The sequence below is a fragment of the Macaca mulatta genome, chromosome 1 (genome assembly GCF_049350105.2).
Source record: "Macaca mulatta isolate MMU2019108-1 chromosome 1, T2T-MMU8v2.0, whole genome shotgun sequence".
Classification (NCBI taxonomy): domain Eukaryota; kingdom Metazoa; phylum Chordata; class Mammalia; order Primates; family Cercopithecidae; genus Macaca; species Macaca mulatta.
This window is the reverse complement of record NC_133406.1, coordinates 86482817-86510711: the sequence shown is the minus strand read 5'-3', so window position 1 is coordinate 86510711 and position 27895 is coordinate 86482817. Positions and strand designations below refer to the sequence as shown.

The window sequence follows — 27895 nt, the reverse complement described above, 5'->3', positions numbered from 1 at the left end:
CAGCAGCATGATCCCCAGAGAGAAGGGCTCAGTGAAACCCAGACACACCCCACCACCACCAGGAGCAAATCTACAGCCCCGCACACAGACACACCCTGGAGCTCACACACAGGAACCCACACACGTGCTTGCACACACACACAGAAACATACACACACACTCACACATATACACACACTTGCACACCCACACAAACGGCTTGAAGGAGAGCAAGGAACAAATGGATGGAGAGATTGAAACCGAGAGAGGGAGAGAGACAGTGATCGAGAGAGACAGGGGAGGAGGAGAGGGAAAGAGACAGACAGAGAGGCAGAAAAACAGAGAGAGACAGAAAGACAAATGGAAGGCAACAGAAGTAGCGCGTGTTGCAGGGGCAAACCCAGAAGAGAGAGGCAGAGGGAGCTAGAGAGCGAGAGTAATAGAGCTTTGGAGAGAGTGCGCCCTGCTCCTTTATGCAGTTCCCTTTTGGGCAGGCCGGATAGGGTGGAGGGGGCTTGGGCTTGGCCAGAACAGGGTGGCCAGGCCGTCCAAGTGAGAGGAGCAATGGAGCGCTGAGACAGGTTTTGTCTTGGATTAATTGCTTGCTTTGGAAGTGGGTTTCGTAGGCTCCTTCCTTTTTTGGAACCTCCATGTGCGGTGCCGTGGTCCCCTTGATTTGCAGAGTGCACCCACCCATTTGGTGGGAGCCGTGGAACCAGGTGTGCCTACGGGGCCCAAGGCCTGGGTCTCTGGCGAGTCCTAGGGACTTAATTTACACGAGGTTGCTGGCAATGGGAATTCAGATGTACAGGGACTGTTTTCCTGGTCGATGGCGTAGCAACGTCCTTCCCCTGGATAAAGCAGGCCCTGCATTCTGGAGCAGAGGTCTTGGCTGGCGTGTGTGGCACCTGCTGCCCCTGTCCGTTCCTTCCTCCTGTTTGGAAGGTTCCAGCGGCGCTTGGTGAGTGGATTGAATCACCTGGGCGTTCCGGAAGGAGATAGGCACCGCGAACGGCAGGAAACCTGTGCCTGCGCCTTTGGGGTCCAGCCCCCTGCCCTCCTGGGCTGGAGACAGGCTCCTGGTGGGGCAGCGGCTAGGCGGAAGCAGTGGGGTGCTGCTTCCCAGTGGTTCTTTGGTAGCAGAGCCCATGTAGGAGGTCCCCACCAGTGGCAGGGGTGTTGGTGGATGAAAGCGTGGGAGCAGAGTCAAGGGAGCTTGGGAAGCATGGTGACAGAAGGGGAAAGGGAGGGAGGGGTGAATCCACAAAAGCCTACAAGAGACCAGGCGTGGTGGAACACGACTGTAATCCCAGCACTTTCGGAGGCTGAGGTGGGTGGATCACGAGGTCAGTATATCCAGAACAGTATGGCTAACACGGTGCTAAACGGTTTCTACAAAAACTACAAAATATGAGCTGGGCATGGTGGTGGGCACCTGTAGTTCCAGGTGCTCAAGACACTGGGGCAGCAGAATGCTGTGTACCCAGGAGGCGGAGCTTGAAGTGAGCCGAGATTGTGCCACTGCACTCCAGCCTAGGTGACAGAGGGAGACTCCCTCTGGAAGGAAAAGACAGAAAGAAGGAAAGAAAGAGAGAGAGAGAGAGAGAGAGAGAGAGAGAAAGAAAGAAAGAAAGAAAGAAAGAAAGAAAGAAAGAAAGAAAGAAAGAAAGAAAGAAAGAAAGAAAGAAAGAGAGAAAGAGAGAGAAAAAGGATTAAGAAAGAAGAAAGGAAAAAAGAAGGAAAGAGAGAGAAAGAAAAGAAAGAAAAAAGGAAGAGAGAGAGAAAGAAAAGAAATGAAGAAAGGATTAAATAAAGAAGAAAGAAAGAAGGAAAGAAAGAAAGACAGAAAGAAAGAGGGAGAGAGAAAGAAAGAAAAGAAAGAAACAAAAGATTAAAGAAAGAAAGAAGAAAGAAAGAAGAAATAGAGAAAGAAGAAAGAAAGAAGGATAGAAAGAAGTAAGTAAGAAAGAGTGAATGAAAGAAAGATGGAAAGAAAGAAAAAAGACAGAAGGAAAGAGAGAGAGAAAATAAGGCAGGAAAGAAAGAACGTAAGATGAAAGAAAGAAAGAAAGAAAGAAAGAAAGAAAGAAAGAAAGAAAGAAAGAAAGAAAGAAAGAAAGAAAGAAAGAAAGAAAGAAAGAAAGAAAGAAAGAAAAAGAAAGAAAGAGAGAGAAAAGAAATAGAGAGAGAAATAATGAAAGAAAAGGAAGAAAGAAAGAGAGAAAGAAAAGAAAGAAAGAGGGAAAGAAAGAAGGAAAGAGAGAAAGATAGAAAGAAAGAAAAGAGAGAGAGAGAAGGGAAGAAAGGAAGGTAGAAAAGAAAGAAAGACAGTAAAAAATGCTACAGCAACCGGTATTCCCAGGTGGTCTCCCATCCAAGTACTAACCAGGCCCGACCCTGATTAGCTTCCAAGATCAGGGTGGTATGGCAGTAGGCACCAGCAGAGGCACCATGCTTCCCCAAGAGCCGGGCCCTGCCATGCCCACAGGCTTCCAGCCGGCACAGCCAGCCTGGTGCCACTGGCCTCAGATGGGGACACCCAAGCCACTCGCCTGAAGCCTTCCCCCATCTCTGGGGCTCCCAAGCTTCCATCACGTCAGGCCCACTCGGAACAAGGAGTGCTCCGAGGTGACAGGGTCCAGGGCCCACAATCCTGGGACCCTATCCAGTCCTCCCCACTATGGCAGAGCTATTCTTTAGGATTCCTGGTCGCTCAGTAGCTCTGGAGAGGCCCCCTCTTGCCCCACCCTAGCAGAGCAGTCCGGGCTGGCCAAAGTCGAACAACCAGCCCAGCCGCACGTGGCCTTTTTCTCACAACGTCCCCACCATGGTCGCTTGTCCCGATCAAGACCCAGCATGTGGGCCAGAGGGTGTGGCAGGTTGGGAGATGCCCCTGCTTTGCCCCGGGCTGGCACAGCACCTGCAGCCTGATCCACCTCGATAGGGGCTGAGGCACACACACAGACAAACACACACACACACACACACACACACACATGCACGCACACACAAACGGCCTGAAGTAGAGCAAAGAAGAGATGAATAGAGAGATTGAAACCAAGGGAGGGAGACAGATAACCTTTGAGAGAGACAGGGTAGTGGGAGAGGGAAAGACACAGACAGAGAGGCAGAGAAAGAGAGAGGGACAGAGAAAGAGAGAGAGTCAGAGAGACAGTGGGAAGGCGAGAGAAGTAGCGCGAGGTGCAAGGCAAACCAAGAAGTGAGGGGGGAGGGAGCTAGAGAGTGAGAGCGATAGAGCCTTGGAGAGGGAGCACCCTGCTCTGGTAGGCGGGGCCCTTTTGAACAGGCCGGGATATGGTGGAAGGGGCTTGGGCTGGGCCAGTACAGGGTGGCCAGGCCGTCCATGTGAGAGGAGCAACGGAGCACTGAGATGGGTTTTCTCTTGGATTAATTGCTTGTTTGGAGGTGGGTTTGTAGGCTCCATCCTTTATTCCACCTCGCTATGCTCTTGGTGCGTTGTGGTGGGCCCCTTGATTTGCAGAGTGCGCCCACCCGTTTGGTGGGAGCTGTGGAACCAGGCGTACCCATGGTTCAGGAGGCCTGGGTCTCTGGTGTGTCCTCAGGACTGGAGATTACACGAAGTTGATGACAATGGGAATCCGGGTTCACAAGGACTGTTTTCCTGGTGGCTGACGATGTAATGTCCTTCCACCGTATAAAGGAGCCCCTGCCTACTGGAGCAGAGGTTGTGGCAGTTGTATGTGCCCCTGAGTACACCTTCCCCCGGTTTGGAAGGTTCTGGCAGCACCCGATGAGTGGATTGAATCGCCTGGGCATTCTGGAAGAGGGAACGCAACAACAAAGGCAGGGAATCCGCGCCTGCACCTTTGGGGTCTGGTCCCCTGCCCTACCGGGCTGGAATCGGGATCCTGGTGAGGCGGTGGTGAGGCGGAAGTGGTGGGTTGCAGCTGCCCGGTGGTGCTTTGGTGGCAGACCCCAGGAGGAGGTTCCTGGATGCAGTGGGGGTGTAGGTGGGCAACAAAGTGGGAGCAGGGTTAGGGGAGGGCGGGAAGCATGGTGACAGAAGGGGGAAGGGAGGGAGAGGGGAAACCGCAAAAGCCTACACCAGGCCGGGAGTGGTGGATCATGCTTGTAATCCATCACTTTGTGTGGCCGAGGCGGGTGGATTACGTAGTCAGGAGATCCAGACCAGCCTGGCTAACATGGTGAAACCTTATCTCGACTAAAACTACAAAACATGAGCCGGGCGTGGTGGCCACACCTGTAGTACCAGCTGCTCGGGAGGCTTAGGCAGGAGAATGGCGTGAACCCCAGAGGAGGAGCTTGCAGTGAGCCGAGATCACACTACTGCACTCCAGCCTGGTTAACAGAGTGAGACTCCATCTGGAACAAAATGAGAATAAGAAAGAAAAAGAGAAAGAAAAAAAGAAAGAAAGAGATACAGAGACAGACAGAAAGAAAGAAAGAAAGAAAGAAAGAAAGAAAGAAAGAAAGAAAGAAAGAAAGAAAGAAAGAAAGAAAGAAAGAAAGGAAGGAAGGAAGGAAGGAGAAGGAAAGAAAGAAAGAAAGAAAGAAGGAAAGAAAGAGAAAGAAAGAGAAAGAGAAAGAAAGAGATAAAGAAAAGAAAGAAAGAAGGAAAGAAAGAGAGAGAAAGAAAGAAAAAGAAAGAAAGAAAAAAAAGAAAGAAGAGAGAAGGGAAGAAAGGAAGGTAGAAAAGAAAGAAAGAGAAGAAAGAAAGCAAAAAAGCCTATAACACCTGGAATTCCCAGGCAGTCTCCCATGCAAGCACTAACAAGGAAGGACCCTGCTTACCTGCTTAGCTTCCAAGAACAGATGAGATCAGGCTCGTTCAGGGAGGTATGGCTGTAGACGCCAGCAGAGGCACCTGGCTGTCCCAAGAGCTCGGCCCAGCCATGCACGCTGGCTTCCATCCGGCACCGCCAGCCTGAGCCCAATGGGCTCGTATCTTGACCCCCATGGTGCTCGTCCAAGGCCTTCAACCAGCTCCCGAGCTCCCGAACTTCCACCATGTGGGGACCGCTCCTAACAGGAAGCAGTCTGAGGTGTCAAGGCCCAGGGCCCACAATCCAGGGACACCGTACGGTACTCTGCCCTGTCACGGAGGTATTCTTTTGGATCCCTGGTGGCTCAGGAGCTTCTGCGAGGCCCACTCTTGCTCCACCCAGCAAGAGCCCTCACGGCTGGCCAAGGGCGAACAGGCAGCCCACCGGTGTGTGGCCTTTTTCTCCAATGCCAACACCCGGGCCTGAGCCTTTGGGATCCGGCCCCTGGCCTCCCAGGCTGGAGTTGGGCTCCTGGTGGGGTGGCAGCTAGGCAGAAGTGGTGGAATGCTGCTGCCGGGTGGTGCTTTGGTGGCTCACCCTCGGAAGCAGTTCCCCGGGTGCGTCGGGGGTGTAGGGGCGTGATAAAGGGAGAGGAAAGTCAGGGGAGGTTGGGAAGCTAGGTAATAGTTGGGGGAAGGGAGCGAGGGGGGAAGCCACAAAAGCCTACTGCAGGCTGGGCGCGGTGGCAGTGGATCACAGATGTAATCCCAGAATTTTAGGAGGCCAAAGCGTGTGGATCACAAGGTCAGGAGATCCAGACCAGCCTGGATTACACGGTGAAAACCCGTCCCTACTATAACTACAAAACATAAGCTGGGCGTGGTGGGAGGCGCGTGCAGTCCACATTGCTAGTGAGGCTGAGGCATGAGGATGGCGTGAACCCAGGAGGTGGTGCTTGCAGTGAGCTGAGGTTCCGCCACTGCACTGCAGCCTGGGTGCCAGAGCGAGACACCATTTGGAAGAAGAAGAAAGAAAGAGAGACAGAGAGATAGAAAAAAAGAAAAGAAAGAAAGAAGGAAAAAAGAAGAAAAAAAAGAAAGAAAGAAAGAGAGAAAGAGAGAAAGAAAGAAAGAAAGAAAGAAAGAAAGAAAGAAAGAAAGAAAGAAAGAAAGAAAGAAAGAAAGAAAGAAAGAGAAAGGAAGGAAGGAAGGAAGGAAGGAAGGAAGGAAGGAAGGAAGGAAGGAAGGAAGGAAGGAAGGAAGGAAGGGAGGGAGGGAGGGAGGGAGGAAGGAAGGAAGGAAGGAAGGAAGGGAAAGAAAGAAAGAAAGAAAGAAAGAAAGAAAGAAAGAAAGAAAGAAAGAAAGAAAGAAAGAAAGAAAGAAAGAAAGAAAGAGAAAGAAAGAAAGAAAGAAAGAAAGAAAGAAAGAAAGAAAGAAAGAAAGAAAGAAAGAAAGAAAGAAAGAAAGAAAGAAAGAAAGGAAGGAAGGAAGGAAGGAAGGAAGGAAGGAAGGAAGGAAGGAAGGAAGGAAGGAAGGAAGGGAGAGAGAAAGAAAGAAAGAAAGAAAGAAAGAAAGAAAGAAAGAAAGAAAGAGAAAGAAAGAAAGAGAGAGAGAAAGAAAGAGAGAGAGAGAAAGAAAAATAGAAAAGAAAGAAGGAAAGAAAGAAAAAGAAAGTAAGAAGGAAAGAAAGAAAGAAAGCAAAAAAGAAGAGAGAGGGAGAGAATGGAGGAAAGGAAGGTGGAAATTAAAGAAAAGAAAGAAAGTAGAAAGGCCTGCAGCACCTGGAATTCCCAGATGGTCTCCCATCCAAGAACTAACAAGGCCAGATCCTGCTTAGCTTCCGAGATCAGAAAAGATCAGGAACATTCAGGGTGGTATGGCCATACACGCTGGCAGGGGCACCTGGCTGCCCCAAGAGATCTGCACGACCATGCCCGCCAGCTTCCAGCTGACACCGCCAGCCCAGGGCCACCAGACTCGAATCAGGACCTCTGAGCCCCTCGCCCGTGGCCTTCTCCCAGCTCCCGAGATTCCAAGGTTCCACCATGTCAGGCCCGCTCAGAACAGGGAGTGCTCCGAGGCATCAGGGCCCACGGCCCAGAACCCTGGGACCCCGTCCTGTCCTCAGCCCTGCACAGAGATATTCTTTTGGATCCCAGGCCGCTCAGAAGCTCCTGCGAGGCCCCCTCTTGCTCCACCCACCCAGAGCTGTCAGGGCTGGCCAAGGGTGAACAGCCATTCCAGACACGTGGCTTTTTTCTCACAATGCCCCCACCACGGAAGCTTGTCCTGACCAAGACCTGGCCAGTGGGCAAGAGGGCATGGGGGTTGAGGGTTGGGTAATGGCCGTTTTCCCCGAGCTGGCACTAGGGTCGGCAGCCTCATCTCTGTCAAGAGTTGCTGAGAGAAACCCAGTCACACCTCACCACCACCATGAGAAAATCCACAGCCCCACACACAGACACACCTGGGCACTCGAGCACGGGAACCCACACATGCACGCAACACGCACAGACACACACAAACACACGCACATGCAAACGGCTTGAAGGAGAGCAAGGAAGAGATGGATTGAGAGATTGAAACTGAGGGATGGAGAGAGACAGCGGTCAGAGAGACAGGGGAGGGGAAGAGGGAAACAAACAGACAGAGAGAAACTGAAAGAGAGAGGGACAGAGAGAGAGAGAGAGACAGAGAGACAGAGGAAAGGTGACAGAAGGAGCTCGAGGTGCAGGGGCAAACCCAGAGGAGAGAGGGCAAGGTAGCTGCAGAGCAAGAGCGATAGAGAATTGGAGAGGGAGCGCCCTGCTCCGGTAGGCAGGGCCCTTTTGAGCAGGCTGGGATAAGGTGGAGGGGGCATGGACTGGGCCAGAACAGGGTGACCAAGCCGTCCATTCCAGAGGAGCAATGGAGCACTGAGACGGGTTTATTCTTGGGTTAATTGCTTGTTTGGAGTTGGGTTTCATAGGCTCCTTCCTATGTTGGCACCTCCCTGTGCACCTCATGCGGTGCGCTGGGCCCCTAGATTTGCAGAGTGCATCCGTCCATTTGGCAGGAGCCGTGGAACCGGGTGTGCCCACGGTGCCTGAGGCCTGGATCTCTGGAATGTCCTCAGTACTGCAGTTTACACGAAGTTGGTGGCAATGGAATCTGGGTGCACAGGGACTGTTTTCCTGGTGGCTAGCAAAGCACTGTCCTTCCCCGGGAAAAAACGGCCCCTGCGTTCGGGAGCAGAGGTCTTTGCTGGCATATGTGGAACCCGCTGCCCCTGCCTGCCCCTTCCCCTGGTTTGAAGGTTATGGCAGCACCTGATGAGTGCATTGGATCTCCTGGGCGTTCCAGGAGCGGGAAGGCTGCATGAACACCAGGGAACCTGCTCATGCGCCTTTATGGACTGGCCCCCTGACCTCCCAGGATGGACCCAGGCTCCTGGCATGGTGGCAGTGATTCAGAAGAGGTAGAAGGCTGCTGCCCAGTTGTGCTTTGGTGGCGGACACCAAGAGGATGTCCCCGGCTGTGGTGGTGTTGTAGGCAGGCAATAAAGTGGGCGCAGAGTCCAGGGAAGTTGGGAAGCATGATGACAGTAGGGGGAAGGGAGGGATGGTTGAAATCACAAAAGACTAAAGCAGACCAGGATCGGTAGATCACAGCTGTAACCACAGCACATTGGGATTCTGAGGAGGGTGGATCACGAGGTCAGGTGATCCAGACCAGCCTTGCTAACACGGTGAAACCCCGCCTCCACTAAAACTACAAAACATGAGCCTGGCTTGGGGGCCAGTGCCTGTAGTCCCGCTGCTAGGGAGGCTGAGGCAGGAGAATGGCATGAACCTGGGAGACAGAACTTGAAGTGAGCCGAGATCACGCCACTGCACTCTACCCTGGGTGATAGAGTGAGACTCCGTCTGGAAGAAAAAGGAAGGAGGGAAGGAAGGAAGGAAGGAAGGAAGGAAGGAAGGAAGGAAGGAAGGAAGGAAGGAAGGAAGAGAAAGAAGAAAAGAAGAAAGACAGAAAAAAGAGAGAAAGAAAAGAAAGAAAGGAGAAAAGAAAGAATGAAAGAAAGAAGAGAGACAGAAGGGAAGAAAGGAAGGTAGAAAAGAAAGAAAGACATGGAAGAAAGAAAAAAAGCCTACAGCGCCTGGTATTTCCAGGCCGTCTCCCATCCAAGTACTAAATGGGCCCGACCCTGCTAAGCTTCCGGGATCAGATGAGATCGGGTGCGTTCAGGGTGGTACGGCCCTAGATGCCGGCAGAGGTGCCTGGCTGCCCCAAGAGACCGGCCCAGCCATGCTGGCCAGCGTCCAGCCGGCACCACCAGCCCGGTGCTGCAGGGATCAGATGAGGACCCCCAAGTCATTCACCAGTGGCCCTCTGCCAGCTCCCGAGCTTCTGAGCTCCCACCACCTCAGGCCTGCTTGGAAGAGGGAGGGCTCAGAGGCATCAGAGCCCAGGGACTACGATCATGGGATGTTGTCCAGTACTCTGCCCTGTCACGGAGGTATTCTTTTTTTTTTTTTTTTTTTTTTTTTTTTTTTTGAGACAAAGTCTCGCTATGCCGCCCAGGCTGGAGTGCCGTGGCCGGATCTCAGCTCACTGCAAGCTCCGCCTCCTGGGTTTACGCCATTCTCCTGCCTCAGCCTCCCGAGTAGCTGGGACTACAGGCGCCTGCCACCTCGCCCAGCTAGTTTTTTGTATTTTTTAGTAGAGACGGGGTTTCACCGTGTTAGCCAGGATGGTCTTGATCTCCTGACCTCATGATCCGCCCGTCTCGGCCTCCCAACGTGCTGGGATTACAGGCTTGAGCCACCGCGCCCGGCCTCACGGAGGTATTGTTTTGGATTCCTGATCACTCGGGAGCTCCTGAGAGGCCCCCTCTTGCACAACCCACCCAGAGTCATCACAGCTGGCCAAGGGCAAACAGCTGGCCCAGCCGCACATGGCCTTTTTCTCACAACACCCCCACCGGGTCGCTTGTCCTTACCAAGACAGTGCCGGTGGGCAAGAGGGCATGGGGGTTGGGGGTTGGGTGATGGCACTGCTTTGCCCCGGGCTGGCACTATAGCCAGCAGCCTGATCCCTGGTTATAAGGTCTGAGAGAAACCCAGACACAACCCACCACCATCGAGAGCAAATCCACAGCCCCATGCACAGACACACCCAGGTGCTTGCACATGGGAATCCACACACGGGCTCACACACATACACACACACACACACACATGAACACACATGCAAATGGCTTGAAGGAGAGCAAGGAAGAGATGGATGGAGAGATTGAAACTGATGGTGAGAGAGAGACATTCGTCAAGAGAGACAGGGGAAAGGGAGAGGGAAAGAGACAGACTGAAATTCAGAGAAAGAGAGAAAGACATAGAGACAGAGGGAAGGCAATAAAAATAGCAGGAGGTGCAGGGGAAACCCAGAAGATAGAGTGGGAGGGAAATAGAGAGTGAGAGAGATAGAGCCATGGAGAGGCAGAGCCCTGATCTGGTAGGCAGGGCCCTTTTGAGCAGGCCGGGATAGGGTGGAGGGGGCTTGGGGTGGGCCAGAACAGGGTGGCCAGGCCGTACATGCAATGGGAGCAATGGAGTGCTGAGAGGGGTGTTGTCTTGGCTTACTTGCTTGCCTTGGAGGTGGGTTTCGTAGGCTCCTTAATTTGTTGGCACCTCCCTGTGCTCCTGGTGTGGTGCGTTGGGCCTCTAGATTTGCAGAGTGCACCCGTCCGTTTGGGAGGAGCTGTGGCACTGAGTGTGGCCACGGTGCCCGAGGCCTGGATCTCTGGCATGTCCTCGTGACTGGAGTTTATATGAAGTTGGTGACAACGGAATCCGGGTGCACAAGGACTGCTTTCCTGGTGGCTGGCAAAGCAATGTCCTTGTCCCGGATAAAGCGGCCCCTGCATTCTGGAGTGGAAGTCTTGGCTGGCGTGTGTGGAACCCGCTGCCCCTGCCCTCCCCTTCCCCCAGTTTGGAAGGTTGCAGCGGAGCCCGATGAGTGCACTGAATCACCTGGGCATTCAGGGAGCAGGAAGGCAGCGCGAACGGCAGGGAACCTGCGCCGGCACTTTTATGGACCGGCTCCCTGCACTCCCGGGATGGACCCGGACTCTTGGCATGGTGGCGGTGAAACGGAAGCGGTGGGAGGCTGCTGCCCGGTTACATTTTCGCAGCGGGCCCCAAAGAGGATGACCCTGGCTGTGGCAGGGGTGTTGACGGGCGATAAGGTGGGAGCAGGATCCGGGGTGATTGGGACGCATGGTGACAGTAGGGGGAAGGGAGGGAGGGGCAAAGTCACAAAAGACTACAGCAGGCTGTGCGAGGTGGATCACGCTTGCAACTACAGCACATTGGGATTCAGAGGACGGTGGATCACGAGGTCAGGAGATCCAGAACAGCCTGGCTAACACGGTGAAACCCCGTCTCTAGAAAAAGTACAAAACATGAGCCCGGTGTGGGGGTGGGTGCCTGTAGTCCCCGCTACTCCAGAGGCTGAGGCAGGAGAATGGCATGATCACGTGAGGTGGAGCTTGCAGTGAGCCGAGATTGCGCCACTGCACTCCACCCTGGGTGACAGAGCCAGACTCCATCCTGAAGAAAAAGAAAAATAGAAAGAAAGAAAGAAAGAAAGAAAGAAAGAAAGAAAGAAAGAAAGAAAGAAAGAAAGAAAGAAAGAAAGAAAGAAAGAAAGAGAGACAGAAAGAAGAGAAAGAAAGAATGAAAGGAAGAAGAAAGAAAGTGAGAAAGAAAAGAAAGAAAGAAGGAAAGAAAGAGCAAGAGAAAGAAAGAAAAGAAGGAAAGAGGAAAGAAAGAAAGAAGGAAAGAAAGAGAGAAAATAAAGAAAGAAGAGAGAGAGAGAAGGAGAGAAAGGAAGGTAGAAAAGAAAGACAGACAAGAAAGCAAAAAAGCACACAGCACCTGGTATTCCCAGGCGATCTCCCATCCAAATACTAACCAGGTCCGACCCTGCTTAGCTTCCGAGATCAGATGACATCTCGTGTGTTCAGGGTGGTATGGCCATAGACCCTGGCATAGGCGCCTGGCTGCCACAAGAGCCCGGCCCAGCCATGCCCACGGGCGTCCAGCCAACACCACCAGCCAGGGGCCTCCGTGCTCATATCGGGACCGCCAAACCGGTCGCCCATGGCCTTCCCCCAGCTCCCGAGCTCCCAAGCTTCCACCACGTCTGGCCCACTCAGAAAAGGGAGTGCTCTGAGGCATTAGGGCCCAGCGCCCACGATCCTGGAACCCCGTCTCATCCTCTGCCCTGTCACAGAGGTATTCTTTTGGATCCCTGGCAGCTCAGAAGCTCCTGCGAGGCCTGCTCTTGCCACACACAGCCAGAGCCATCAGGGTTGTCCAAGGGCGAACAGGCGGCCCAGCGGCACCTGGACTTTTTCTCAAAACGCCAACACCCAGGCCTGCGCCTTTGGGGTCCTGCCCCCTGCCCTCCCAGGCTGGAGCCAGGCTCTTGGCGGGACAGTGGCTAGACGGAAGCGATGGAATGCTGCTCCCCAGTGGTGCTTTGGTGGTGCACCACGAGAAGGAGTTCCCCAGGTGTGTCAGGGGTGTAGGGGTGCGATAAACGGGGAGCAAAGTCAGGGGAGGTTGGGAAGCATGGCGATAGTAGGGGGAAAGGAGGGAAGGGGGAAGCCACAAAAGCCTACTGCAGCCCGGGCACGGTGGATCACGAATATAATCCCAGCACTTTGGGAGCCCGAGGCATGTGGATTACAAGGTCAGGAGATCCAGACAAGCCTGGCTTACATAGTGAAAGCCTGTCTCTAGTAAAACTGCAAAATATGAGCCCAGAATAGGGGCGGTCGCCTGTAGTCCCTGCTGCTTGGGAGGCTGAGTCAAGAGAATGGCGTAAACCTGGAAGGCGAAGCTTGCAGTGAACCAAGATCACACCACTAGACTGCACCCTGGGAGTAGAGCGATACTCCGTCTGGAAGAAAAAGAAGGAAAGGAAGGAAGGAAGGAAGGGAGGAAGGAAGGAAGGAAGGAAGGAAGGAAGGAAGGAAGGAAGGAAGGAAGGAAGGAAGGAAGGAAGGAAGGGACAGAGAGAGAGAGAAAGAAAGAATAGAAAGAAAGAAGGAAGGAAGGAAAGAAAGAAAGAAAGAAAGAAAGAAAGAAAGAAAGAAAGAAAGAAAGAAAGAAAGAAAGAGAAAGAAAGAAAGAAAGAGAGAGAGAGAGAAAGAAAAGAAAGAAAGAAGGAAACAAAGCAAAAAAGCCTACAGCAACCGGTATTCCCAGGTGGTCTGCCATCCAATTACTAACCAGGCCCAACCCTGCTTAGCTTCCGAGATCAGATGAGATCGGGCGCGTTCAGGGTGGTATTGCCGTAGATGTAGGCAGAGGCAGCTGGGTGCCCCAAGAGCCTGGACCAGCCATGCATGCCTGCTTCCAGTCAGCACTGCCAGCCTGGGGCTGCCGGGCTCAGTATCAGGTCCACTGTGCCACTCGCTCTCGGCCTTCCCTGGGCTCCCGATCTTCCTCCACATCTGGCCCACTCAGAACATTGAGTGCTCCAAGGCATCAGGGTGCAGGGCCTACGATCCTCGGCTCCCATCTGGTCCTCTGCCCTGTCACTGAGGTATTCTTTTGGATCAGTGGCTGCTCAAGACCTCCTGCGAGGCCTCCTCTTGCCCCAACCACCCAGAGCCTTCTGACCTGGCCAAGGACGAACAGCTGGACAAGCCACGCCTGGCTCTTTTCTCAGAATGCCCCCACCATGGAGGCTTGTCCCGAACAAGACCCGGCCGGTGGGCAAGAGGGCATGGGGGGTTGGGCGTTGGGAGATGGCCCTGATTTCCCCAGAGCTGGCACAAGAGCCAGCAGCCTGATCCCCAGCAAGAGGGGTCCAGAGAAACCCAGACAAACCCCACCACCCCCAGAAGCAAATCCACAGCCCCACACACAGACACACCTGAGCGCTCGCACACGGGAACCAACGCACGCACATGCACACTCACAGAAACACACACCCACACACACACACACACACACACAGACATGAATGCCCACACAAATGGCTTAAAGGAGAGTAAGGAACAGATGGATGGAGAGATTGAAACTTAGGGAGGGAGAGGGACACCGATCAAGAGAGACAGGAGAGGGGGAGAGGGAAAGAGACAGACAGAGAGGCAGAGAAAGAGAAAGAGAGATATAGAGGGAAGGAGAAAGAAGTAGCACAATGTGCAGGGGCAAACCCAGAAGACAGAGGGGGAGGTAGCTAGAGAGCAAGAGTGATAGAGCCTTGGAGAGACACCACCCTGCTCTGGTAGGCAGGGCACTTCTGAGCAGGACAGGATAGGGTGGAGGGGACTTGGGCTCTGCCAGAACAGGGTGGCCAGGCCGTCCATGCAAGAGGAGCAACACGGAGTGCTGAGACGGATTTCCTCTTGGATTAATTGCTTGCTTTGGATGTGGGTTTCGTAGGCTCGTTCCTTGTTGTCACCTCCCTGTGCTGTTGGTGTGGTGCGGTGGGCCACTTGATTTTCAGAGTGTCCCGGCCTGTTTCGCGGGAGCCATGGCACTGGGCGTGCCCACGTGGCCCGAGGCCTGGGTCTCTGGCTTGTCCTCAGGACTGGAGTGTACAAGAATTCGGTGGCAATGGGAATCCAGGTACACAGGGACTGTTTTCCTTGCAACTGGAGAAGCAATGTCCTTCCCCTGGATAAAGCAGCCCCTGCATTCTGGAGCCGAGGTCTTGGCAGGAGTGTGTGGCTCCCGCTGACCCTGCCTGCCCCTTGCCCCAGTTTGCAAATTTGCAGCAGCGCCCGATGAGTGGATTGAATTGCCTGGGCGTTCTGGGAGTGGGAAGGCACCTCGAACCGCAGGTAACCCGTGCCTGTGCCTTTGGGGTCTAGCCCCCTGCCCTCCCAGCCTGGAGCCGGGCTCCTGGCAGGGCGGCAGTGAGGCAGAAGCAGTGGGATGCTGCTCCCCGGTGGTGCTATGGTGGCGGACCCCCAAGAGTAGCTCCCCAGCTGTGGTGGGGGTGTAGGTGGACGATCAAGCAGGGGCAGAGTCAGGGAAGGTTGGGAAGCATGGCGAGAGTATGGGGAAAGGAGTGAGGGGGGAAGCCAAAATAGCCTACAGTAGGCCGGGACTGGTGGATCACGCCTGGAAACCCAGCACTTTGGGAGGCTGAGGCGGGTGTATCACGAGGTCAGGAGATCCAGACCAGCCTGGCTAACATGGTGAAACCCAGTCTCTGCTACAACTACAAATCATGAGCCTGGCGTGGTGGTGGGTGCCTGCAGTTCCAGCTGCTCAGGAGGCTGAGGCAGGAGAATGGGGTGAACCCGGGACTCGGAGCTTGCAGTGAGATGAAATTGCGCCACTGCACTCCAGCCTGGGTGAGAGACCGAGACTCTGTCTGGAAGAAAAAGAGAGTAAGAAAGAAAGACAGAAAGAAAGAAAGAGAAAGACACACAGAAAGAAAGAAAGAAAGAAAGAAAGAAAGAAAGAAAGAAAGAAAGAAAGAAAGAAAGAAAGAAAGAAAGAAAGAAAGAAAGAAAGAAAGAAAGAAAGAAAAGAAAGAAGGAAAGAAAGAAAGAATGAGAGAAAGAAAGAAAGAAGAGTGAGAGAAGGCAAGAAAGAAGAGTAGAAAAGAAAGAAAGACAAGAAAGCCTGTAGCACCCAGTATTCCCAGGCTGTCTCCTATCCAAGTACTAACCAGACCCGACCCTGCTTAGCTTCTGAGATCAGACAAGATCAGGCGCCTTCAGGGTGGTATGGCCATAGACGCCAGCAGAGGCCCTTGGCTCTGGGGCATTGGAGGATGGGGGATGGCCCTGCTTTTCCCTGGGATGGCACTAGAGCAGGCAGCCTGATCCCCCACGAGAGGGGCTAAGAGAAACCCAGACATACCCCACCACCACCAGGAGCAAATCCACAGCCCCACACAGACACACCTGGGTGCTCACACATTGGAACCCACACACGGGCACACGCGCACACACACACATGCATACACACAGAAACAGATTGAAGGAGAGCAAGGAAGAGATGGATGGAGAGATTGAAACCAATGGTGGGAGAGAGACATCCATCAAGAGAAACAGGGTAAGGGGAGAGGGAAAGAGGCAGACTGAGATTCAGAGAAAGAGAGAGGGACAGAGAATGAGAGAGAGACAAAGAGATAGAGGGAAGGTGACAGAAATAGCAAGAAGTGCAGGGGAAACCCAGAAGATAGCGAGGGAGGGACAGAGAGAGTGAGAGCAATAGAGCCATGGAGAGGGAGCGCCCTGTTCTGATAGACAATGACCTTTCGAGCAGGCTGGGATAGGGTGGACGGGGCATGGGCTGGGCCAGAACAAGGTGACCAGGCCATCCATGCAAGAGGAGCAATGGAGCACTGAGACTGGTTTTGTCTTTGGTTAATTGCTTGCTTTGGAGGTGGGGTTTATAGACTTCTTCCTTTGTTGGCACCTCCCTGTGCTCCTGGTGCGGTGCGTTGGGCCCCTAGATTTGCAGAGTTCGCCGGTCCATTTTGCAGGAGCCATGGCACCAGTCATCCCCAAGGTGCCTGAGGCCTGAGTCTCTGGCGTGACCTCGGGACTGGAGTTTACACAAAGTTGGTGGCAATGGAATCTGGGTGCACAGGGACTGTTTTCTTGGAGGCTGGCAAGTAATGTCCTTTCCCCGGATAAAGTGGCCTCTGTGTTCCGGAGAGGAGGTCTTGGCTGGCGTATGTGGCACCCGCTGCCCCTGCCCGCCCCTTCCCCCTGTTTGGAAGGTTGTGGAGGCTCCTGATGAGTTCGTTGAATCACCTAGGCCTTCCGAGAATGGGAAGGCAGCGAGAATGTCAGGGAACCTGCGCCTGCGCCTTTATGGACTGGCCCCGTGACCTCCCGGGATGGACCTGGGCTCCTGGCATGGCGGTGGCAAGGCAGAAGTGGTGGGAGGCTGCTGCCCAGCTGTGCTTTGTTGGTGGACCCTCAAGAGAACGTCCCCGGATGCGACGGTTTTGTAGGTGGGCGATAAAGTAGAAGCTGAGTCCAGGGAAGTTGGGAAGCATGGCAACAGTAGGGGGAAGGGAGGAATGGTCGAAGCCACAAAAGACTACAGCAGGCTGGGCTCGGTGGTTCACGGCTGTAACCACAGCACGTTGGGATTCTGGGGAGGGTGGATCACGAGGTCAGGAGATCCAGACCAGCCTGGGTAACACGGTGAAACCCCGTCTCTATTAAAACTACAAAACATGAGCGCGGCGTGGTGGCGGGCACCTGTAGTCCCCACTGCTCGGGTAGCTGAGGCAGGAGAATGGCATGAACCAGGGAGACGGAGCTTGAAGTGAGCTGAGATCATGCTACTGCACTCCACCCTGGGTGATAGAGTGAGACTCCATCTGGAAGAAAAAGAAAGAAAGAGGAAAGAAAGAAAGGAAAGAAAGGAAAGAAAGGAAGAAAGGAAGAAGAAAGAAAGAAAGAAAGAAAGAAAGAAAGAAAGAAAGAAAGAAAGAAAGAAAGAAAGAAAGAAAGAAAGAAAGAAAGAAAGAAAGAAAAGAAAAGAAAGAGAGAGAAAGAAAGAGAGAGAAAGAGAGAAAGAAAGAAAGAGAAAGAGAGAGAAAGAAAAGGAAACGGGAAAGAAAGAAGAAAGAAAGAGAAAGAAAAGAAAGAAGGAAAGAACAAATAAAGAAAGAAAGAGAGAGACAAAGAAAAGAAAGACAAAGAAAAGAAAGAAAAGAGACAAAGAAAGAAAGAGAAAGACAAAGAGAAAGACAAAAAAGCCCTGGCTCCAGAGCTCCTGAGCTTCCACCACGTCCATCCTGCTCGGAATAGAGAGTGCTCCGAGGCATCAGGGCCCAGGGCTCACGATCCTGGGACCCCCTCCGGTCCTCCGCCCTGTCGCAGAGGTATTCTTTTGGATCCCTGGTGGCTCAGGAGCTCCTGTGAGTCCCCATCTTGCCCCACACACCAAAGCCGTCACAGCTGGCCAAGGGCGAACAGGCGGCACAGTGGCACATGGAATTTTTCTCACAATGCCAACACCCAGGCCTGTGCCTTTGGGGTCTGACCCCTTGCCCTCCCAGGCTGCAGCCAGGCTCCTGGCGGGGTGGCAGCTAGGCAGAAGTGGAGGAATGCTGCTGCCTGATGGCACTTTGGTGGCGCACCGCCAGAGGGAGTTCCCTGGGTGTATCATGGTTGTAGGGGCGCGATAAAGGGGGAGCAGAGTCAGAGGAGGTTGGGAAGCATGGCGATAATAGGGGAAGGGAGAGAGTGGGTAAAGCCACAAAAGCCTACAGCAGGCTGGGCAGGGTGGATCACAAATGTAAGCCCAGAAGTTTAGGGGGCCGAGTTGTGTAGATCACGAAGTCAGGAGATCCAGACCATCCTGGCTAACACGGTGAAACCCCGTCTCTACTAAAATTGCAAAACATGAGCTGGGCGTGGTGGCAGGTGCATGTAGTCCCAGCTGCTCAGGAGGCTGAGGCAGGAGAATGGCGTGAACCTGGGAGGCAGAGCTTGCAGTGAGCTGAGATCCCGCCACTGCACTTCAGCCTGGGTGACAGCGAGACTCTGTGTGGAAGAAAAAGAAGGAAAGAGCCAGAGAGAGAGAGAAAGAAAGAAAGAATGAAAGAAAGAAGAAAGAGAGAGAGAGAGGGAAAGAAAGAAAGAAAGAAAGAAAGAAAGAAAGAAAGAAAGAAAGAAAGAAAGAAAGAAAGAAAGAAAGAAAGAAAGAGAGAGAGAGAGAGAGAGAGAGAGAGAGAAAGAAAGAAAGAAAGAAAGAAAGAAAGAAAGAAAGAAAGAAAGAAAGAAAGAAAGAAAGAGAAAGAGAGAAAGAGAGAAGAAAGAAGGAAAGAAAGAAAAGAAAGAAGAAAGAAAGCAAAAAAGAAGAGAGAGAGCAAGAAAGGAACAAAGGAAGGTGGACAAGAAAGACAGAAAAAAAGCAAAAAAGCCTACAGCACCCGGTATTCCCAGGTGGTCTCCCATCCAAGTACTAACCAGGCCCAACCCTGCTTACCTTCCGAGACAAGGTACGTTCAGGGTGGTATGACCATAGACACAAGCAGAGGCACCTGGCTGCCCCAAGAGCCCCACCCAACCATGCCCGCCAGCTTCCAGCTGGCACCACCAGCCCTGTGCCGCCAGGCTCCAATTGGGACCTCCGAGCTGCTCACTTGAGGCCTTCCCCTGGCTCCTGAGATTCCAAGCTTCCACATCAGGCCCGCTCAGAACTGGGAGTGCTCCGAAGTGTCAGGGCCCAGGGCAAAGGATCCTGGGACCCCATCCCATCCTCAGCCCTGTCACGGAGATATTCTTTTGGATCCCAGCCCACTCAGCAGCTCCTGCGAGACCCCCTCTTGATCCACCAACCCAGAGCCCTCAGTGCTGGCCAAGAGCCAACAGCTGGCAAAGCCGCACTTGGTTTTTTTTTTCACAAAGCCCCCACCACGGTCGCTTTTCCCAACCAAGACCCAGCCGGTGGGCAAGAGGGTGTGGGGGGTTGAGAGTTGGGGGATGGCCTTGCTTTTTCCCAGGCTAGCACTAGAGTCGGCAGCATAATCCCCAGAAAGAGTTGCTGAGAGAAACCCACTCACACCCCACCACCACCAGGAGAAAATCCAAAGCCTCACACACAGACCCACTTGAGCGCTCACGCGCAGGAACCCACACACACGCGTGCAAACACACACAGACACAGACACACAAACACACACACATACACGCACATGCAAACGGCTTGAAGGAGAGCAAGAAAGAGATGGGTGGAGAGATTCAAACCGAGGGAGGGAGAGAGACAGCCATCGAGAGACACAGGGGAAGGGGACAGGGAAAGAGACAGACAGAGAGGCAGAGAAAGAGAGGGACAGAGAAAGAGTGAGACACAGAGAGACAGAGGGAAGGCAACAGAAGGAGTGTGAGGTGCAGGGACAAACCAAGAAGATAGAGGGCGAGGGAGCTACAGAGCAAGAGCAATAGAACCTTGGAGAGGGAGCGCCCTGCTCCGGTAGGCAGGGCCATTTTGAGCAGGCCGGCATAGGGTGGCGGGTACATTGGCTGGGCCACAACAGGGTGACCAGGCCGTCTATGCAAGAGGAACAATGGAGCACTGAGATGGGTTTTATCTTGGGTTAATTGCTTGCTTTGGTGGTGGGTTTAGTATGCTCCTTCCATTGTTGGCACCTCCCTGTGTCCCTAGTGTGGTGCGTTGGGCCCCTAGGTTTGCAGAGTGCCCTGTCCATTTGGCAGGAGCCCTGGAACCGGGCGCGCCCACAGTACCCGAGGCCTGGTTCTCTGGCATGTCCTCGGGACTGGAGTTTACACGAAGTTGATGGTAATGGAATCCATGTGCACAGAGACTGTTTTCCTGGTGGCTGGTGAAGCAATGTCTTTCCCCGGGATAAAGCGGCCCCTGCATTCTGGAGCGGAGGTCTTCGCTGGCATGTGTGGCACCCGCTGCCCCTGCCCGTCCCTTCCCCCGGTTTGAAAGATTGCAGTGGCGTCCGATGAGTGCATTGAATCACCTGGGGGTTCTTGGAGCAGGAAGGCAGCGTGAACGGCAGGGCACCTGCATCTGCGCTTTTATGGTCCGGCCCCCTGCCCTCCCGGGATGTAACCGGGCTCCTGGCATGGTGGCAGCAAGGTGGAAGCTGTGGGAAGCTGCTGCCCGGTTGTGCTTTTGTGACGGATCACGAAGAGGACGTCCTTGGCTGCGGCGGGGGTGTAGGCGGGCAATAAAGTGAGAGCAGAATTCGGGGTGGTTGGAAAGCATGGCGACAGTAGGGGGAAAAGAGGGAGGGGGGAGTCACGAAAGACTACAGCAGGCCGTGCGCAGTGGATCACACTTGTAACCACCACACGTTGGGATTCTCAGGAGGGTGGATCATGAGGTCACGAGATCCAGAGCAGTCTGGCTAACAGGGTGAAGCCCCGTCTCTACTAAAACAAAAAAACATGAGCCTGGTGTGGTGATGGGGGCCTGTAGTCCCCACTTCTTCGGAGGCTGAGGCAGGAGAATGGCGTGAACCCAGGAGGCCAAGCTTTTAGTGAGGTGAGATTGCACCACTGCACTCCAGGCTGTGTGACAGAGCCATACTCCATCTGGAAGAAAAAAGAAAGAAAGGAAGAAAGGAAGAAGAAAGAAAGAAAGAAGGAAAGAAAGAAAGAAAGAAAGAAAGAAAGAAAGAAAGAAAGAAAGAAAGAAGGAAGGAAGGAAGGAAGGAAGGAAGGAAGGAAGGAAGGAAGGAAGGAAGGAAGGAAGGAAAGAAAGAAAGAAAGAAAGAAAGAAAGAAAGAAAGAAAGAAAGAAAGAAAGAAAGAAAGAAAGAGAAAAGAAAGAAAGAAGGAAAGAAAGAAGAAAGAAAGGGAAACAAAGAAACAAACAAAAGAAATAGAGAAAGAGAAAGAAAGAAAGAAAAAGAAGGAGAGAAAGAAGAAAGAAAGAAAGAAAGAAAGAAAGAAAGAAAGAAAGAAAGAAAGAAAGAAAGAGAAGGTGAGAAAGAAGAAAGAACAAAAGAATAAAAGAACGAAAGAAAGAAAGAGAAAGAAAGAGCTAGAAAGAATGAAAGAAAAGAAAGAAAGGAAGGAAGAAAGGAAGGGCGAAAGAAAGAATTAAACAAAGAGAGAAAGAAAACAAAGAAAGAAGACAAGAAAGAAAAAAGAGAGAAAGAAGAGAGAGAGAAGGGAAGAAAGGAAGAAAGAAATGAAAGAAAGCAAAAAAGCCTTCAGCGGCCGGTATTAACAGGCAGTCTCCCATCCAAGAACTAAACGGCCCAACCCTGCTAAACTTCCAAGAGCAGACAAGATTGGGCGTGCTCAGGGTGGTATGGTTGTAGATGCCAGCAGAGGAGCCTGGTTGCCCCAAGAGCCCGGCCCAGCCACTCCCGCCAGCTTCCAGCCAACACTGCCAGTCCAGGGCTGCTGGGCTTCGATCGGGACCCCCAAGCCGCTCACCTGTGGTTTTCCCCCAGCTCCAGAGCTCCCGACCTTCCACCATATAGAGCCTGCTCAGAACAGGGAGTGCTCCGAGGCATCAGGGCCCAGGGACCCTGATCCTGGGACGCCGCCCAGTCCTCCACCCTGTCGCATAGGTATTCTTTGGGATCCATGGTCGCTCAGGAGCTCCTGCGTGGCCCCCTCTTGCCCCTCCTAGTCAGAGCTGTCAGGGCTGGCCAAGGGGGAACAGCTGGCCCAGCGGCACGTGGACTTTTTCTCACAACACCGCCACCACGGTCGCACTTCCCCAACAAGTCCTGGACGGTGGGCAAGACAGCGTGGGGGGTTGGCGGTTGCAGTATGGCCCTGCTTGGCCCCAGGCTGGCACTCCAGCCAGCAGCCTGATCCCAGGCGAGAGGGGCTGAGAGAAATGCAGACACACCCCATCGCCACCAGTAGGAAATCCACAGCCCCACACACAAACACACCCAGGTGCTCGAGTGCAAGAACACACAAATGGGCGTGTGCACTCAGACACATACACACACACAAACACATACAAAAATGCATGCTCACACAAACGTCTTTAGGGAGAGCAAGGAAGACATGGATGGAGAGATTGAAACCGAGGGAGGGAGTGAGACAGCGATTGAGAGAGACAGGGGAGTGGGAGAGGGAAAGAGACAGACAGAGAATCAGAGAAAGAGAGATTGACAGGGAAAGAGAGAGAGACAGAGAGACAGAGGGAAAGCGACAGAAGGAGCGCAAGGTGCAGGGGCAAACACAGAAGAGAGGGGGGAGGAAGCTAGAGAGCAAGAGCGATAGAGCCTTGGAGTGGAAGTGCCATGCTCTGTTAGCCAGGGCCCTTTTGAGCAGGCCGGGATAGGGTGGAGGGGGATTGGGCTGAGCCAGAACAGGGTGGCCAGGTCGTCTATGTGAGAGGAGTAATGGAGCACTGAGACCAATTTTGTCTTGGATTAATTGCTTGCTTTGGAGGTGGGTTTCATAGTCTCCTTCTTTTGTTGGCACCTCCCTGAGCTCTTGGCATGGTGCAGAGGGCCCCATGATTTGCAGAGTGCCCCCGCCCATTTGGAGAGAGCCATGGCACCGGGTGTGCCCAGGGGCCTGAAGCCTGGGTCTCTGGCGAGTCCTCAGGACTTTAGTTTAAACGAGCTTGTTGGCAATGGGAATCGGGTGAACAGGGACTGTTCTCCTGGTGACTGACGTAGCAATGTCCTTCCCCCGGATAAAGCAGGCCCTGCATTCTGGAGCAGAGGTCTTGGCTGGCGTGTGTGGCACCCGCTACTTCTGCCGGCCCCTTTAAATGGTTTGGACAGTTGCAGTGGGGTCCAATGAGTGGATTGAATCACCTGCGCATTCCAGGAGTGGGAAGGCATTGCCAACAGCAGGGAACCCGCATCCGCGCCTTTGAGGTCCAGCCCACTGCCCTCACGGGCTGGAGCCGGGCTTCTGGTGGAGCGGCAGCGAGGTGGAAGAGGTGGGGTCCTGCAGCTCGGTGGTGCTTTGGTGACGGACCCCCAGGAGGAGGTAACAGGCTGTGGCGGGTTGTAGGCAGGCAATAAAGGGGAAGCAAAGTCAGGGGAAGTTGGGAAGCATGTTGACAGTAGGGGGAAGGGAGGGAGGGGGGAAGTCACAAAAGCCTGCTGTAGCAGGCCAGGCACGGTGGATCACATCTGTAATCTCAGCACTTTTGGAGACCGATTTGGGTGGATTACGAGGTCAGGAGATCCAGACTAGCATGGCTAACATGGTGAAACCCCGTCTGTACTAAAACTACAAAGCATGAGCTGGGTATGGTGGCGAGTGCCTGTAGTCCTAGCTGCTTGGGAAATGGAGGCAGCAGAAAGGCGAGAACCCAGGACTCAGAGCTTGCATTGAGCCGAGATCACACCACTGCACTCTTACCTGGGTGACAGAGCGAGACACTGTCTGGAAGAAAAGGAAAGAAAGAAAGAAAGAAAGAAAGAAAGAAAGAAAGAAAGAAAGAAAGAAAGAAAGAAAGAAAGAAAGAAAGAAAGAAAGAAAGAAAGAAAGAAAGAAAGAAAGAGAGAGAGAGAGAGAGAGAGAGAGAGAGAGAAAGAAAGAAAGAAAGAAAGAGGGAGGGAGGAAGGGAGAAAGGGAGGGAAGGAAAGAAAGAAAGAAAGAAAGAAAGAAAGAAAGAAAGAAAGAAAGAAAGAAAGAAAGAAAGAAAGAAAGAAAGAAAGAAAGAAAGAGAGAGAGAGAGAGAGAGAAAAGAAAGAAAGAAAGAAAGAAAGAAAGAAAGAAAGAAAGAAAGAAAGAAAGAAAGAAAGAAAGAAAGAGGGAGGGAGGGAGGGAGGAAGGGAGGAAGGGAGGGAAAGAAAGAAAGAGGGAGGGAGGGAGGAAGGGAGGGAAGGAAAGAAAGAAAGAAAGAGGGAGGGAGGGAGGGAAGGAAAGAAAGAAAGAAAGAGAGAAAGGAAGGAAGGAAGGAACAAAGAAAGAAAAACAAAGAAAGAGAGAGAAAGAAAAGAAAGAAAGAAGGAAGGAAAGAAAGAGAAAGAAAACAGGAAAGAAAGAGGAAACAAAGAAGGAAAGATAGAGAGAAAGAAAGATAAGAAAGAAAAAGCAAGAAGGGAGAGAGAGAGAAGGAAAGAAAGGAAGGTAGAAAGGAAAGAAAGACAAGAAAGAAAGCAAAAAACCCTACAGCACCCGGTATTCCCACGCGGTCTGCTATCCAAGTACTAACCAGTCCCAACCCTGCTTAGCTTCCAAGATCAGATGAGATCGGGCGCGTTCAGGGTGGTATGGCCATAGACGTGGGCAGAGGCCCCTGGGTGCCCCAAGAGCCCAGCGCAGCCATGCCCACCTGCTTCCAGCTGGCACCACCAGCCTGGGGCCGCTGGGCTCGGATCGGGACCCCTGGGCCGCTCACTTTCAGACTTATCCCACTCCTGAGCTGCTGAGCTTCCACCACATCTGGCCCGCTCAGAACATTGAGTGCTCTGAGGCATCAGGGCCCAAGGCCCACGATCCTGGGACCCCGTCCGGTCCTCCACCCTGTTGCGGAGGTATTCTTTTGGATCCCTGGCCGCTCTGGAGCTCCTGCAAGGCCCCCTCTTGCTCCACCCACCCAGAGCCGACTAAGCTGGCAAAGGACGAACATCCAGACAAGCCACACTGAGCTCTTTTCTCACAATGACCTCAACATGGTGGCTTGGCCTAACCAAGACCCGGCCAGTGGGCAAGATGATGTGGGGGGTGGGGGTTTGGGAGATAGCCCTGCTTTGCCCGGAGCTGACACTAGAGCCGGCAGCTTGATCCCCAGAGAGAGGGGTTCGGATAAACGCAGACACACCCCACTGCCACCAGGAGCAAATCCACAGCAACGAAGAAAGCAAGCAAGACAGACAGAAAGAGAGGAAGGAAGGAAGGAAGGAAGGAAGGAAGGAAGGAAGGAAGGAAGGAAGGAAGGAAGGAAGGAAGGAAGGAAGGAAGGAAGGAAGGGAGGGAGAGACAGAAAGAGAGATAGAAAGAAAAAGAAAGAAAGAAAGAAAGAAAGAAAGAAAGAAAGAAAGAAAGAAAGAAAGAAAGAGAGAGAGAGAGAGAGAAAGAAAGAGAGAGAGAAAAAAAGAGAGAAAGATAGAAAGAAAGAAAGAAAAGAAAGAAAGAAGGAAAGAAAGAAGAAACAAAGAGAGAAAGAAAGAAGGAAAGAAGAAAAAAGAAAGAAAAAGAAAGAAAGAACAAAAGAGAGAAAGGAAGGAAGGAAGAAAGAAAGAAGAAAGAAAGAGAAAAGAAAGAAAGAAGAGAGAGAAGGGAAGAAAGGAAGGTAGAAAAGAAAGAAAGACAAGAAAGGAAGCAAAAAAGACTTCAGAAACCGGTATTGCCAGGCGGCCTCCCATCCACATACTAACCAGGCCCGACCCTGCTTAGCTTCCAAGATCAGACGAGTTCAAGTGCGTTCAAGTTGGTGTGGTCATGGATGCCAGCAGAGGCGCCTGGCTGCAACAAGAGCCCAGCCCAGCCATGCCCGCCTGCTTGTAGCCGGCACCGCCTGCCCGGGGCCACCGGGATCATATCAGCACAGCAGAGCTGCTCGACCATGGCCTTCCCATGGCTTCCAAGCTGCCAAGCTTCCAACATGTAGGTCCCGCTCAGAACAGGGAGTGTTACGAGGCTTCAGGACCCAGGGCCCATGATCCTGGGACCCCGTCTGATCCTACAACCTGTCGCAGAGATATTCTAGATCCCTGAAAGTTTAGTAGCTCCTGCGAGGCCCCCTCTTGCTCCACCCACGCAGAGCCATCAGGGCTGGCGAAGGATGAACAGCCGGCCCAGCCTCTCATGGCCTTTTTCTCACACCGCCCCCAACACGGTTGCTTGTCCCAACCAAGACCCAGCCGGTGAGCAAGAGAGCATGGGTGGTTGGGGGTTGGGATGGCCCTACTTTGCCCCAGGCTGGCACTAGAGCCCGCAGCCTGGTCCCCAGCGAGAGGGGCTGAGAGAAACCCAGACACACCCCACCACTACCAGGAGCAAATCCACAGGCCCACACACAGACATACCCAGGTGCTCGCACACAGGAACTCACTCACGTGCGAGCACACACGCAGACACACACACATACACATACATGCACACACAAACGGCTTGAAGGAGAGCAAGGAAGAGATTGATGGAGAGATTGAAACCGATGATGGGAGAGAGACATCCATCAAGAGAAACAGGGGAAGGGGAGAGGGAAAGAGACAGACTGAGATTCAGAGAAAGAGAGAGGGACAGAGAAAGAGAGAGAGACAGAGAGAGACAGAGGGAAGGCCACAGAAGTAGCTTGAGGTGGAAGTTGACAGAAATAGCGGGAGGTGCAGGGGAAACCCAGAAGACAGAGGGGGAGGGAGATAGAGAGCGAGAGAGATAGAGCCATGGAGAGGGACCACCCTGCTCCGGTAGGCAGGGCCCTTTTGAGCAGGCCGGGATAGGGTGGAGGGAGCATGGGTTGAGATAAACAGGGTGACCAGGCCATTGATGCAAGAGGAGCAATGGAGCTCTGAGACGGGTTTTGTCTTGGGTTAATTGCTTGTTTGGAGTTGGGTTTCTAGACTCCTTCCTTTGTTGGCACCTTCCTGTGCTCCTAGTGTGGTGCATTGGGCCCCTAGAATTTCACAGTGCACCTGTCCATTTGGCAGGAGGTGTTGCACCAGGCGTGCCCACAGTGCCCGAGGCCTGGGTCTCTGGCATGTCCTCCGGACTGGAGTTTACACAAAGTTGGTGGCAATGGAATCTGGGTGCACAGGGAGTGTTTTCCTGGTGACTGGCAAAGCAATGTCCTTCTCCCAGATAAAGCAGCCCCTGAGTCCTGGACCGGAGGTCTTGGCTGGTGTGTGTGGCTCCCGCTGCCCCTACCTGCCCTTCCCAATGTTTGCAAGGTTGTAGTGGTGCTCGATGAGTGCGTTAAATCACCTGGGCATTCCAGGAGTGGGAAGGCAGCGTGCACAGCAGGGAACCTGTGCCTGTGCCTTCGTGGTCTGGCCACCTGACCTCCCACGATGGACCCAGACTCCTGGCATGGCGGCAGCGAGGAGTAAGCGGTGGGAGGCTGCAGCCCAGTTGTGCTTTCGTGGCGGACACCCAAGAGGACGTCCCCAGCTACAGCGGGGTTGTAGGCTTACAGTAAAGTGGGAGCAGAGTCCAGGAAGGTTGGGAAGCATGGTGACAGTAGGGGGAAGGGAGGGAGGGGGGAAACCACAAAAGACTACAGCAGGCCAGGCGCAGTGAATCTCGCCTGTAACCACAGCACGTTGAGATTCAGAGGAGGGTGGATCACGAATTCAGGAGATCCAGACCACCCTGGCAAAAATGGTGAAAACCCGTCTCTACTAAAATTACAAAACATGAGCCCGATGTGTCAGTGGGTGCCTGTAGTCCCCCCTGCTCGGGAGGCTGAGGCAGGAAAATGGCGTGAATGTGCAAGGCGGAGCTTCCCGTGAGCCAAGATAGCAGCACTGCACTCCACCCTAGGTGTCAGAGTGAGACATTGTCTGGAAGAAAAAGAAAGAAGGAAAGAAAGAAAGAAAGAAAGAAAGAAAGAAAGAAAGAAAGAAAGAAAGAAAGAAAGAAAGAAAGAAAGAAAGAAAGAAAGAAAGAAAGAAGGAAGGAAGGAAGGAAGGAAAGAGAAAGAGAGAAAGAAGGAAAGAAAGAAAGGATGAAGGAAGGAAAGAAAGAAGAAAGAAAGATAGAAGGAAAGAAAGAAAGAGAGAAAGAAAAAGAAAGAGAAAAAAAAGAAAAAATAGAGAA

At 52.8% G+C, this 27895-nt stretch overlaps 1 non-coding gene and 6 pseudogenes across 1 annotated transcript; all 7 read right to left on the bottom strand.

Moving 5' to 3' along the window:
- Window positions 1–6513: 6513 nt before the first annotated feature.
- Window positions 6514–6632, bottom strand: LOC144338870 (5S ribosomal RNA; annotated as a pseudogene).
- A 2238-nt stretch (window positions 6633–8870) lies between these two features.
- Window positions 8871–8989, bottom strand: LOC144338857 (5S ribosomal RNA; annotated as a pseudogene).
- A 2657-nt stretch (window positions 8990–11646) lies between these two features.
- On the bottom strand, window positions 11647–11765 carry LOC144338830 (5S ribosomal RNA; annotated as a pseudogene).
- A 1206-nt stretch (window positions 11766–12971) lies between these two features.
- Window positions 12972–13090, bottom strand: LOC144338791 (5S ribosomal RNA). The gene has a single exon (XR_013413166.1). It is a non-coding gene; the product is annotated as a 5S ribosomal RNA (ribosomal RNA).
- Window positions 13091–15372: 2282 nt separating this feature from the next.
- LOC144338819 (5S ribosomal RNA) lies at window positions 15373–15491 on the bottom strand (annotated as a pseudogene).
- Window positions 15492–18643: 3152 nt separating this feature from the next.
- On the bottom strand, window positions 18644–18752 carry LOC144338839 (5S ribosomal RNA; annotated as a pseudogene).
- Window positions 18753–24301: 5549 nt separating this feature from the next.
- On the bottom strand, window positions 24302–24420 carry LOC114674754 (5S ribosomal RNA; annotated as a pseudogene).
- Window positions 24421–27895: the final 3475 nt, after the last annotated feature.